Below are 11,803 nucleotides of genomic sequence, written 5' to 3' on the forward strand. Positions count from 1 at the left end.
AACAATTTCGCAATTTGGGAGGCACACAAATGTGTAATTCAAGGAGAATTAATCAAAATCAAAGCCCATTATACACAGACTCACCGCAAAAGATACAATGCACTCACAACAAGATACGCACAACTTGAACATGCACATAAGAAATCTCCGGCAAACGCTGAGATCCTAAAATAAATCCAAACAACTAGGGACGAACTAGATAACTTTTTAGATTTGGAATACCAATCACAGCGCAGAAAAACCAATAGCATGTTCCATTTCGAGAACAATAGAGCAGGCAAACTACTAGCCAGAGCACTGAAGAAAAAAAGGTTCAAGTCGCACATTCATGAACTGCAAAACCCAAAAGGGAATCCACACCAATCCACTCCAGAGATCCTCCAGGCCTTTCACGAATACTACACTTCACTATATAACATACAAAAAGACACTTCCACCATGGAAAACCCTACCACACTTGTAGATTACATTACAAAATACCCAACACCGGAATTGACAAACGACCAAAAGAATCAAATTAACCAACCAATATCCTCACGGGAAGTACAACTAGCCATTAAATCCCTGAAAATCGGGAAGAGCCCTGGGCCGGATGGCTTCACAGCCAAATACTATAAAACCTTTTCACCTACACTAATAAACCACCTCACCACAATGTTTAATGAAGTGGCTGATAACAATCCTTTTCCTCCCTCCATGTTAGAAGCGCTAGTAGTAGTACTCCCGAAACCAGGAAAACCCCCAGATAAACCTGCAACTTTCCGCCCCATTTCCCTCCTAAATTTTGATATCAAGCTCTTTGCAAAAATCATAGCCACAAGGATAAACCTAATCTTACCATCTATCCTACATACTAACCAAGCAGGCTTCACATCTTCCAGAGAAGCTAGAGACAACACTACCAAAATACTAGACCTCATGGAATACACTTCCACCCAAAAAATCCCGTCAATATTCCTTGCCATGGACGCAGAAAAAGCCTTTGACAGGCTTGACTGGTCTTTTCTAAAACAAACCCTGTACACATTCAGCTTTCCCCAGGAAATTGTCGGCAAAATATTCACCCTTTACAACAACCCACAGGCCAAAATTAAATTAAATGACTCTATTTCACCTCCCTTTAAAATCAATAATGGTACCAGGCAAGGCTGCCCGCTCTCACCTCTCCTATTTATATTGGCAATGGAGGTGTTGGCCATACATGTTAGAAACAATACGGACATTCACGGAATAGAAATTGGACCCGAAACATACAAAATAACCTTATATGCAGACGATATCTTCCTAACGTTAACAAACATGGAGATGTCGCTACCCCCTCTGATAGAAACATTGCACACTTATGGTGTATACTCCAACTTCAAAATAAACAATACAAAGTCTGAACTACTAGCTATTCACATACACCCAGCAGTAATAAACAACACAGAACAACGTTACCATTTCCATATACAACCCAAGGCAATCAAATACCTAGGAGTTCACATCTCACCATCCCTGGAAACCATAATATCCTTAAACTACAAAACTCTTAATTCGACAATCCAAACCACTCTTAGGGCGTGGAGCCACAAACCTCTTTCCTGGCTAGGGAAGATCAATGCAGTAAAAATGATAATCCTGCCAAAAATTTTATACTTCCTACAAACTCTCCCAGTCCCCATCCCAGAACATCTCCTATTCTCCCTGCAAAAACAAATCAACTGTTTCATTTGGTCACACAAAAGACCCCGCATTGCCACCTCCACTCTATACCGCCCAAGGGAATTGGGAGGGATAGGAGCCCCAAATCTAATGCGATACAGACAGGCAGCCTTTCTTACACGAGTCGCCGACTGGTGCAAAGACAGCGCGAACAAAGAATGGATTCAATTAGAACAGATACTTTCGGACGCACATTATCTATGTGGGAACTGCTGGATCCCCAAAGCCCAGCGGACACTACTATGCACAACTCCCAGATTAGTGCATGAAACTTTTAAGCAATGGGACAAAATACTCCTGAAACACCCCAAAATCTCCACTCCATGCTCTCCCTTGACACCAGTCAGCAAAAATGCACCATTCTCGTCCAAAATAAGTATAGTGGCCGCAACCCAACCCACTCCCTCTATTCAAATCTCAATCCCACACCACCTTTTATATAAAGACAAAGGGATCCAATCACAACAGGTAATTTGCGACACCCTGGGTACACACTTCCAAAACTGGTACACCTATATACATTTGAAACACTACCTAACTACACACCCCTTCAAATCCTAGCTACAAAGGCCCCTTTCTCAATTTGAGACAATATGCTACTATCCCCACCAACAAAAAGGAATATTATCAATAACATACAGAATACTATCACAAGTAGCTCACCTGACACCCCCCACGTATGTAGCTAGATGGGAGACAGATTTAGAAACTACCCTAGACCCATCTGAATGGGCAATCATTTATCAACAGATGACAAAAGCTTCCTCGTCCATCTCGACCTTAGAGATGAATATCAAACTATTGAGCCGATGGTACTACACACCTGTCAGACTGCACCACTTATTTCCCGGCACAACAACTACATGCTGGAGGGAATGCGGGGAAATAGCAACATTCGCACATATATGGTGGACATGCCCGAAAGCAACCTCTTTCTGGGGCTCTCTCAAACCAGAAATTGAAAAAGCTCTGGGCACCCCTCTCCCACTCACACCATGGGTCTTTCTTTTCAACAAATTTCCTAAAATCCCCTGCAAATTAAAACAAGCACTCCTCACTGTCATGATAAATTCTGCAAAAAGGCTCATCCCACTCAATTGGAAAAAAATAGACCTACCACCTCTAGCCGTATGGAAAACCAAAGTCACCCACTACCTCCAACTAGAGAAATACCACTATATCTGCACCAAACGAACAGAAGAGTTCCAAAATATAACCTTCTTATGGGAAGAATATGTAAACAGCCTATAGAAATGTACCCTCCCCCCTCTTCCTTACCCCTCCCATACACTTCTAAAAATTAGACCACACAACGAGAACTACACCCCAGATACTCAAACTCATCCAACGTAATAAACAGGCATAGTAGGGTCGGCTCACAAAAGAAAAGAGGGCGCTAGTGACACTCTACTTCTAGCCATCCCCTACCCCCAGGCATTGACAGATTGGTGCTCCAGACCTAATTCATTCAGAACCACTGATTTCGAGCTATACTAGCACGTAAATAATTATTGCAAATGTAAACGTATGATTGTAACAAAGCTCCATTTTTATCTTTTCCTGTAACAAAAGATGTTGATTTGAATGTTTTTCTTCTGTTTTATCTATGTATACCCTGGAAAATTCTTAATAAAGCATTTGAAAATTAAAAAAAAAAAATTAAAAAAAAATTAAAAAAAATATTTCAGCCACAACTGCCAGGAAAATTGTTTGGGATGCAAAAACAAACCCACAAATAACTTCAGGTGAAATACAAGACTCTCTGAAAACATGTGGTGTGGCTGTTTCAAGATGCACAATAAGGAGGCACTTGAAGAAAGATGGGCTGCATGGTCGAGTCGCCAGAAGAAAGCCATTACTACGCAAATGCCACAAAGTATCCCACTTACAATACGCCAAACAGCACAGAGACAAGCCTCAAACCTTCTGGCACAAAGTCATTTGGAGTGATGAGAGCAAAATTTAGCTTTTTGGCCACAACCATAAACGCTACATTTGGAGAGGAGTCAACAAGGCCTATGATGAAAGGTACACCATTCCTACTGTTAAACACGGAGGTGGATCGCTGATGTTTTGGCGATGTGTGAGCTACAAAGGCACAGGAAATTTGGTCAGAATTGATGGCAAGATGAATGCAGTATGTTAGCAAACAGAACCCCTCATTTTCAACTTCTTGATAAGAGTTTGAACACTGCTGATTTGTATTCTCAATTCCTCGGATATCTTTTTATATCCCTTTCCTGTTTTACACAGTTCAACTACCTTTTCCCGCAGATCCTTTGACAATTCTTTTGCTTTCCCCATGACTCAGAATCCAGAATTGTCAGTGCAGCACTGGATGAAAGATACAAGGGTCTGTCAGGAGTCCAGAAACTCATTGACCTTTTATACACACACACTAATTACAAGCAAACAGATCACAGGTGAGGATGGTTACCTTTAATTGCCTTTCAAACCCTTTTGTGTCAACTTGTGTGCATGTTATCAGGCCAAAATCACCAGGGTATGTAAACTTTTGATCAGGGTCATTTGGGTAGTTTATGTTGTCATTATGATTTAAAAAGAGTAAACACAGTTGATTGATAATACATGGCTTCAGCCAACACTAACCATGAGTGAAAGAAAAGTTTTTGTGTTATCATTCATATTCTCTGAAAAATGGCCAAGAAATCATAAATTATGCCAGGGTATGTAAACTTATGAGCACAACTGTATATATATATATATTAAACAGAAACGAAAATATATCGGAGACAAAGAAACCTTCAAATAAACCTCTAGTTTGAAGGAAGCTCAATGCAATAAGAACAGTAAATAAACATCAGGTTTACAATATATGCAGGAAGCCCACTCGAGTATAAATGTCTTTAAGTGCTGATAATAGAGCTGATAAAACAGCTAATGTCTTCATCAATGATATGCAACAGAAATGTCAATTGTGAGTATAACAGTAGCAGGTTTACCCCAGTACATCCAATGAAATCTATCAGTCGTCAGGGTGTAAGTAACTGCACGGCAGGTTACCTAAAAGGGACGTCACCACTTGGACGTATAGCTCTCCCGAGCTAGAGATTCAACTCACCCATATTTGATAAGGCAACACTCCCCGGTAAACCTGGAATCCTTAGACCATCCGGGTATTTCTCCTCCGGACGCCAAAAGGTGGGAGTGATGGGGGCGTGCATCTATTCAGCCAATCAGATGCAATATCCCAAGTAGAGGACAATCCGTCATCTGTGCTGTACCAATCAGACGGCCAAAAACATGCAATTCATCGCATAGAATAGACCATACTTGGTGGGCTTAGTAAACCACAGTAGCAAGGGCGGATGATTGTTCTAGGCTGGCAAAATTCAAGTTGAGAAAGGAAGAAGTCGAACAACATCCAGTTATATTAAAATATAACATTTATTGATCCAAGGTCATGGTTAAAAAGTCTTTCATCTCACCACCTCATAAAACAACAGGAAACGGTTCAAAAACAACAGTGTAATAGAGCATACGCGTTTCAAGCTATGATTACGGCTCTTCAGCCGAAACGCATATGCTCTATTACACAGCTGTTTTTGAACCGTTTCCTGTTGTGTTATGAGGTGGTGAGATGAAAGACTTTTTAACCATGACCTTGGATCAATAATTGTTATGTTTTAATATAACTGGATGTTGTTCGACTTCTTCCTTTCTCAACTCTATATATATTAAACACCAGACAACTGACATCCCTACTGGCATCTGATCCTACAATATCATTCTTCTTAATAAGCACATCTTAGAACTGGCCTTTTAATGTGTCATTTTATCACACACAACAGCATCTGATTCTATATCCTCATGTACACCCCTATTGGCCTGTCATGTAATCCTGCAATCGCAGACACAGAGATGAAATCTTTTCTTTATTACCATCTCCTATAACACAAACCTGCTGACAATTTTAGCACACATTATTACTATCAGAAGGGATGGTGTAGGCGTTGGGCTTTCCAGAGGTAGTTTTAGGCAGCCATGGGCATGGCACCTTGTGTATGGAGTGGGTTGTTGGAAGAGAGACTGAAGAGAGGGCAGGCAGAGCTCCAAACTTGTACCAAGTAGGTATAGTTGGGAGTTCCCCATACAAATATTGCAACTGCAATTGTCCCCAGAATGACAGTATAATCTTTCTCCCCTCTATGGCAACTATAGTAAAGTGGTTTCTCTCTCTTCTAACAGTGAGTTGTGGGAGAGAGACGAGATGGAGGAACTAAATTTCCAGCCAGTGACAAGTCCTCAAAATGTGGGATGCTTGGCAGTTTCACATACAAATAATGCAGCTGATATTGTCTAGAGAATGGTGGTACAATAAATCTCTACCAAATGACAGACCTTCTCTTTGGCTACACATTGATATACTTTGCTCTCTTCTTAGAGCACTGTATCATCTCCCTCTTTCTTCAAACATCAGTTCATACTGAGCACAGTGATCTCCCTTTTCAGGCTATTGAATGTTCATACTGTGCACTAATTTGAACGCTCAAATTCATATCTGGAACTGGTTTTTGTTTCTGGATATGTGTGTATTTATACAGGCTCTTGTAACAATAACTTTTATTATTATTATTATTATTATTATTAAAGTGATAATTTTAAGTTTCTGAAGAATCATATTTTCATTCAACTTTGTTCAAAGGGTGCAAGAGAAAACATTTTCCAATATGGTCAACAATTTAAAAAGCTTTGACACCAATTTGTTCACTTGTAATAGAGTAGTAAAAAAAATTGCAGTAGGCAAATAGGCTTTTCTTCTGTAACATGTAAAATTGGTAAACAAGTCATTTTTGCCAGGATTTTTTATTATTATTTATAACAAAAATAATTATACAGTTTTCCAACAAAACATTCTTAATTTCAAATTGTTGTACCCCTGGACTTCAAAATAATGTTGAAAATCTGTACAAATCCAGATCTTTGTGTGTTGCACTTTCACAAGAAGAAATCTCACTCCGAAGAGAGCCAAATGCCGCTGCCCGCAGTTATATTCGGCATTCGTTGGGCACAGAATACAACAAATGCACATATTTACTGAACATACAATGCCTTGCAAAAGTATTCACCCCCATTTTTCGTGTTTTGTTGCCTCACAACCTGGAATTAACATGGATTGTTTGAGGATTTGCATCATTTAATTTACAGAACATTCCCACAACTTTGAAGATGTTTTTTTTTTATTATTGTGAAGCAAACAACAAATAGGACAAAATAACAGAAAAAGCCAATGTGCATAACTATTCACCCCCCCCTAAAGTCAATACTTTGTAGAGCCACCTTTTGCGGCAATCACACCTCCAAGTCGCTTTGGATAAGTCTCTATGAGCTTGCCACATCTTACCACTGGATTTTTGCCCACTCCTCCTTGCAAAACTGCTCCAGCTCCTTCAAGTTGGATGGTTTGAGCTTGTGAACAGCAATCTTTAAGTCTGACCACATATTTTCTATTGGATTGAGGTCTGGGCTTTGACTAGGCCATTCCAACACATTTACATGTTTCACCTTAAACCACTCAAGTATTGCTTTAGCAGTGTGTTTGGGGTCATTGTCCTGCTGGAAGGTGAACCTCCGTCCTAGCCTCAAATCACGCACAGAGTGGTACAGGTTTTGCTCAAGAATATCCCTGTATTTAGCACCATCCATCTTTCCTTCAACTCTGACCAGTTTCCCAGTCCCGGCTGCTGAAAAACATCCCCACAGCATGATGCTGCCACCACCATGTTTCACTGTGGGGATGGTGTCCTTTGGGTGATTTATTGTGTTGGGTTTGCGCCAGACATAGCGTTTTCTTTGATGGCGGAAAAGTTCAATTTTAGACACATCAGACTCGAGCACCTTCCTCCATACATTTTGGGAGTCTCCCACATGCCTTTTCGCAAACTCAAAACATACCATTTTGTTTTTTGCTGAAAGTAATGGCTTTCTTCTGGCCACTCTGCCATAAAGCCCAACTCTATGGAGCGTACGGCTTATTGTTGTCCTATGTACAGATACTCCAGTCTCTGCTGTGGAACTCTGCAGCTCCTCCAGGGTTACCCTAGGTCTCTGTGCTGTCTCTCTGATTAATGCCCTCCTTTGCCGGTCCGTGTGTATTTTTGTGGGTGGCCGTCTCTTGGCAGGTTTGCTGTTGTGCCATGTTCTTTCCATTTGGTTATGATAGATTTGATGGTGCTCCTGGGGATCATCAAAGATTTGGATATTTAGAGTTCCTTGGTCTTCATGGCAGTGTTTGGTTAGTGGTGCCTCTTGCTTAGGTTTTGCAGCCTCTGGGGCCTTTCAGAAAAGGTGTGTATATGTAATGACAGATCATGTGACACTTAGATTGCACACAGGTGGATATCATTTCACTAATTATGTGACTTCTGAAGGTAATTGGTTGCACCAGAGCTTTTTATGGGCTTCATAACAAAGGGGGTGAATAGATACGCACATGCCAATTTTCTGTTTTCTATTTCTAAAAAATAGTTTTATGTATATATTTTTCTCATTTCACTTCACCAACTTAGACTATTGTGTTCTGATCCATCACATAAAATTCAGATTAATAAAACATTGAACTTAAGGCTGTAATGTAACAAAATAGGTAAAAAGTCAAGGGGGGTGAATACTTTTGCAAGGCATTGTACATTTGAGCTTTAACACGTAGTTCAATATTTATGTCCCCAAACAAATATATTTGTCCTAGGTGTCTCCTGATCTTATTTATGCTTGAACTTGGCTCTCAGTGTTGTATCATGAGAGATAGTGATTTCCTTCATTGCATTGTGTCCTGGTTTGGAGCGTCTCATATTTACAAATATATCTAAACGTTTGATGTTAAAATGTCAAAATAGCGGGGGGCGTGGCTAGGATTCAGCCATGATAAGACGCAAAATATGGAGCTCCTGGTTTCCTTAAGCTAATCTATTGAATTTCATCTTAATGCCTTGACATCCAACCTCGAAAACTTCTCATCTGGCTACTATATTATTAGCTGATCCTATTGATATCAAGCCCTTCTCATTTGACCCACCAGGAGCGGATTCACGCAACTTTGAAAGTGAACGGAAGCCTCCACTTCTGATCACAACTTTCCCTCGTGTTACCTGGGTTGGTTGCCCTTTATGCTACCAAGGTGAACGACAGCTTTATAGCCTGTAGTGGAAGTAAGTTCCCCAGACCTACAACTATCTGAGATGGATAGAGAGATTGCAAATGCACTTGTTGCATTGGAGATCCGGATGGACACTTATTTCAGATCACTCTTTAACTGCATGACCCTAGACCGGGAAAATATCACAACCACCCTAGAGAGCGACCCTAGGAGTTCACCATTTCCTGCTGCCTATTCACAGGAGACCCTTCCATGTGTCTACTCATCAGCTGAACTACCTGACATCCTGGCAAAGCCTGCCAGCATAGATCCTCATGATGGCGTACTAGCTACCTTCCAGAGCTACCCCGACTTTCTTCTCGACATTGCTGTTATCGCACCGGGCCTTGTTCTGAAGCGGCCGATTGAGGCGGGGTTTGAGGCCGACATACCTGCTGCAACATCCTCATTCAGCGACGCGTCTATCTATGCTCCATACGGGACCACCAGCTTAACGCCAGCTCATGTGATTCCAACGAAGCGCACCGCTGATTTTGGACTGATGTAGGGTCTCACAAAGAGTGTGGATCACAGGATTGTAAACGCCACTTTCTCTCTTTCAGCAAACGGATCTAGGTCTACACACCCTGTGATCCACTGGTTCCTAGGAGGATTTTCCTCTGATAGTTTTGGCAAGTACTTGAAAAGAACTGGTATCGGCTAAAACTTTCAATTGCAGCTAGGAACATCAGAGACTGTATTTACAACCTCTACATTGTTCCCTTTTGCTTAAAGTAATGACTCCCTAAAATTTGAGATATGGGTTACATAGCTCTATATACTATTAGACTTAAACTTGCACTGTTCCTAATGTTGAAGTTAAGTTTCTTTCGGGTTATATTTAATGTCAAGTTTCTCTAGAGATAAGTTTTGTCAGCATATACACTTCTATATTTTACGACACAACTCACATAGTATACTAATTGGACCTTGCACACACACATTTCCTAACATGTCTCTTTACACTTATTTTTTTACACCTCTAGTCTAGACATAACAGTTATACACTTAGAGTCTTCTACATCTACTAATTAACCTACCTTTGAATAAGACCCAATGAAGCCAAGGCTTACAGAGTAGCTCTGGATAGTTGATGTAATAGTCTAACCCAGCAAGCACTTAACTCTACTTGTTAATTTGATGCCTTCCATATTATAAATGTATTTTTAAGCTATCTCTAAACAATTAATGTCAAATACCTCTACTATTATATTGTAATCTAAAGCTTTAGATTTTAAACTGAGAGATAAACTAAATTGATACTACATAACGTCTAAAAAGAGTAAAGGACAAAAAAAAGGACTTGCACAGTTCTAGAACCCCGTAGCTGGGTATGCTCCCAAATTTCAGAATTTAATCAAGTAACACACAAACCCTCTCCTTAGGCTCATCAGAACTGAACTCTCTACCTGGGAGGCTACGCTTATTAGTGGCGGCCTGGGAAATTTGGGAGAGACTAAATTGGGGCCTATTAGTCAATTGACGAGAGGGACGATACACCACTTTCTTCAGCACTAGACCTCTATCACTAGTTGCTTTAATGTAAGAGCAGAGAAGTGGAGCAAGGCAATAAACCTCTTTAGCATGTAATTCCAATTACTTATTGGATAATAGCAGGCATGTGCATAGTAAGTTAACTCCCAAGCCAGATCCTGAGAATTAAAAGGGAACCAACATCTCCACAATACACTGACGTGTTTCCTACCCTCTTCCAAACAGTTTTTTTATTGAGCTCTATGAAACAAGCCAGTATGAAAAATAAGTCCCAAACCGTTAAGGAGTGCCTTTCTAGGTCACAATTGAAACAGAAAAGTGCAGATAAAAATAGCCCAGCTACAGCCAATAGCCCGTCAACGAGCAATTTAGGGGGCCTTGAAGTCATTCACCCAGAAGACCCCAACAGAGAACTACTGTCTCAGATTAAATCCTTGTTCCAGGAAGAACTTAAAACAGCTTTACAAGAGATTAGACAAGATATCAAAGAAATAGGTGGGAGAACGGCAGAAATTGAGGAAAGACTAGACAATATGGCTGAAGAAATCCCAGTTATTAAAAGCTCCATCCAGGACAACACATCCTACATAATTAAACTGGAGGACCAGCTTGAAGATCTTGAAAATAGAACACGTAGATCTAACTTGCGAATCAGGGATCTCCCGGAATCCTATAAAGACCTAGAAGCAACCATTACAGATCTGTTTCAACAGCTGGTGCCCGACCTTGACCTGCACCTATTACTAATGGACAGAGTACACCGAGCCCTTACAAGACCTCAGCAAAATGCAAATAGGGACGTAGTTCTTAAGATGCATTACTACCATGTGAAAGAGCTCATCATGAAAGCTGCCAGAGAAAAAAAATGCATTGAGTTTGAAGGCAACAACATACAGATTTTTGCAGACCTTGCCCCTATTACATTAAGGAAGAGAAGAAATTTGAAACCTATAACCACAGCCCTCACCAAGGAGCACATCAAATACAGATGGAATTTCCCCTTTAAGCTAACCTTTTCCTATCAAAACAACAACTATGCATGCTCCACTCTGGAAGAAGGAAAAGCTATACTAGACCGACTAAAAATCCAGACAGACCTCCTCATCTCACCCACCATTCCAGAACCCCAGAAGAAATCTATCCAAAGAGAATGGACCCCAGTGGGAAAAAATGGTAAAGCAAAGAGACAGAAAACGAAGCTGAGCAGCACTACACAGGCAGCCCGCCTTACTGATGATGAGGACTCCTCAACTTAATTAAGAGGTTTAGTATATAGACTAAATATGCTCATACTCGCCACCTCCCAGTTATCAGTTTGAACTCTGTTCTTCTTATCTATAGTTATAGAGTTTTAAAGTTCCCTAATAATTACAGGAAGAGATTATCTCCTCCGATTTTGGACTGATAGCACCATATTAGAATATAGTCCTATCCGCATTCTATATTATT

This window comes from Bombina bombina, chromosome 2, assembly GCF_027579735.1.
Source record: "Bombina bombina isolate aBomBom1 chromosome 2, aBomBom1.pri, whole genome shotgun sequence".
NCBI classification, from domain to species: domain Eukaryota; kingdom Metazoa; phylum Chordata; class Amphibia; order Anura; family Bombinatoridae; genus Bombina; species Bombina bombina.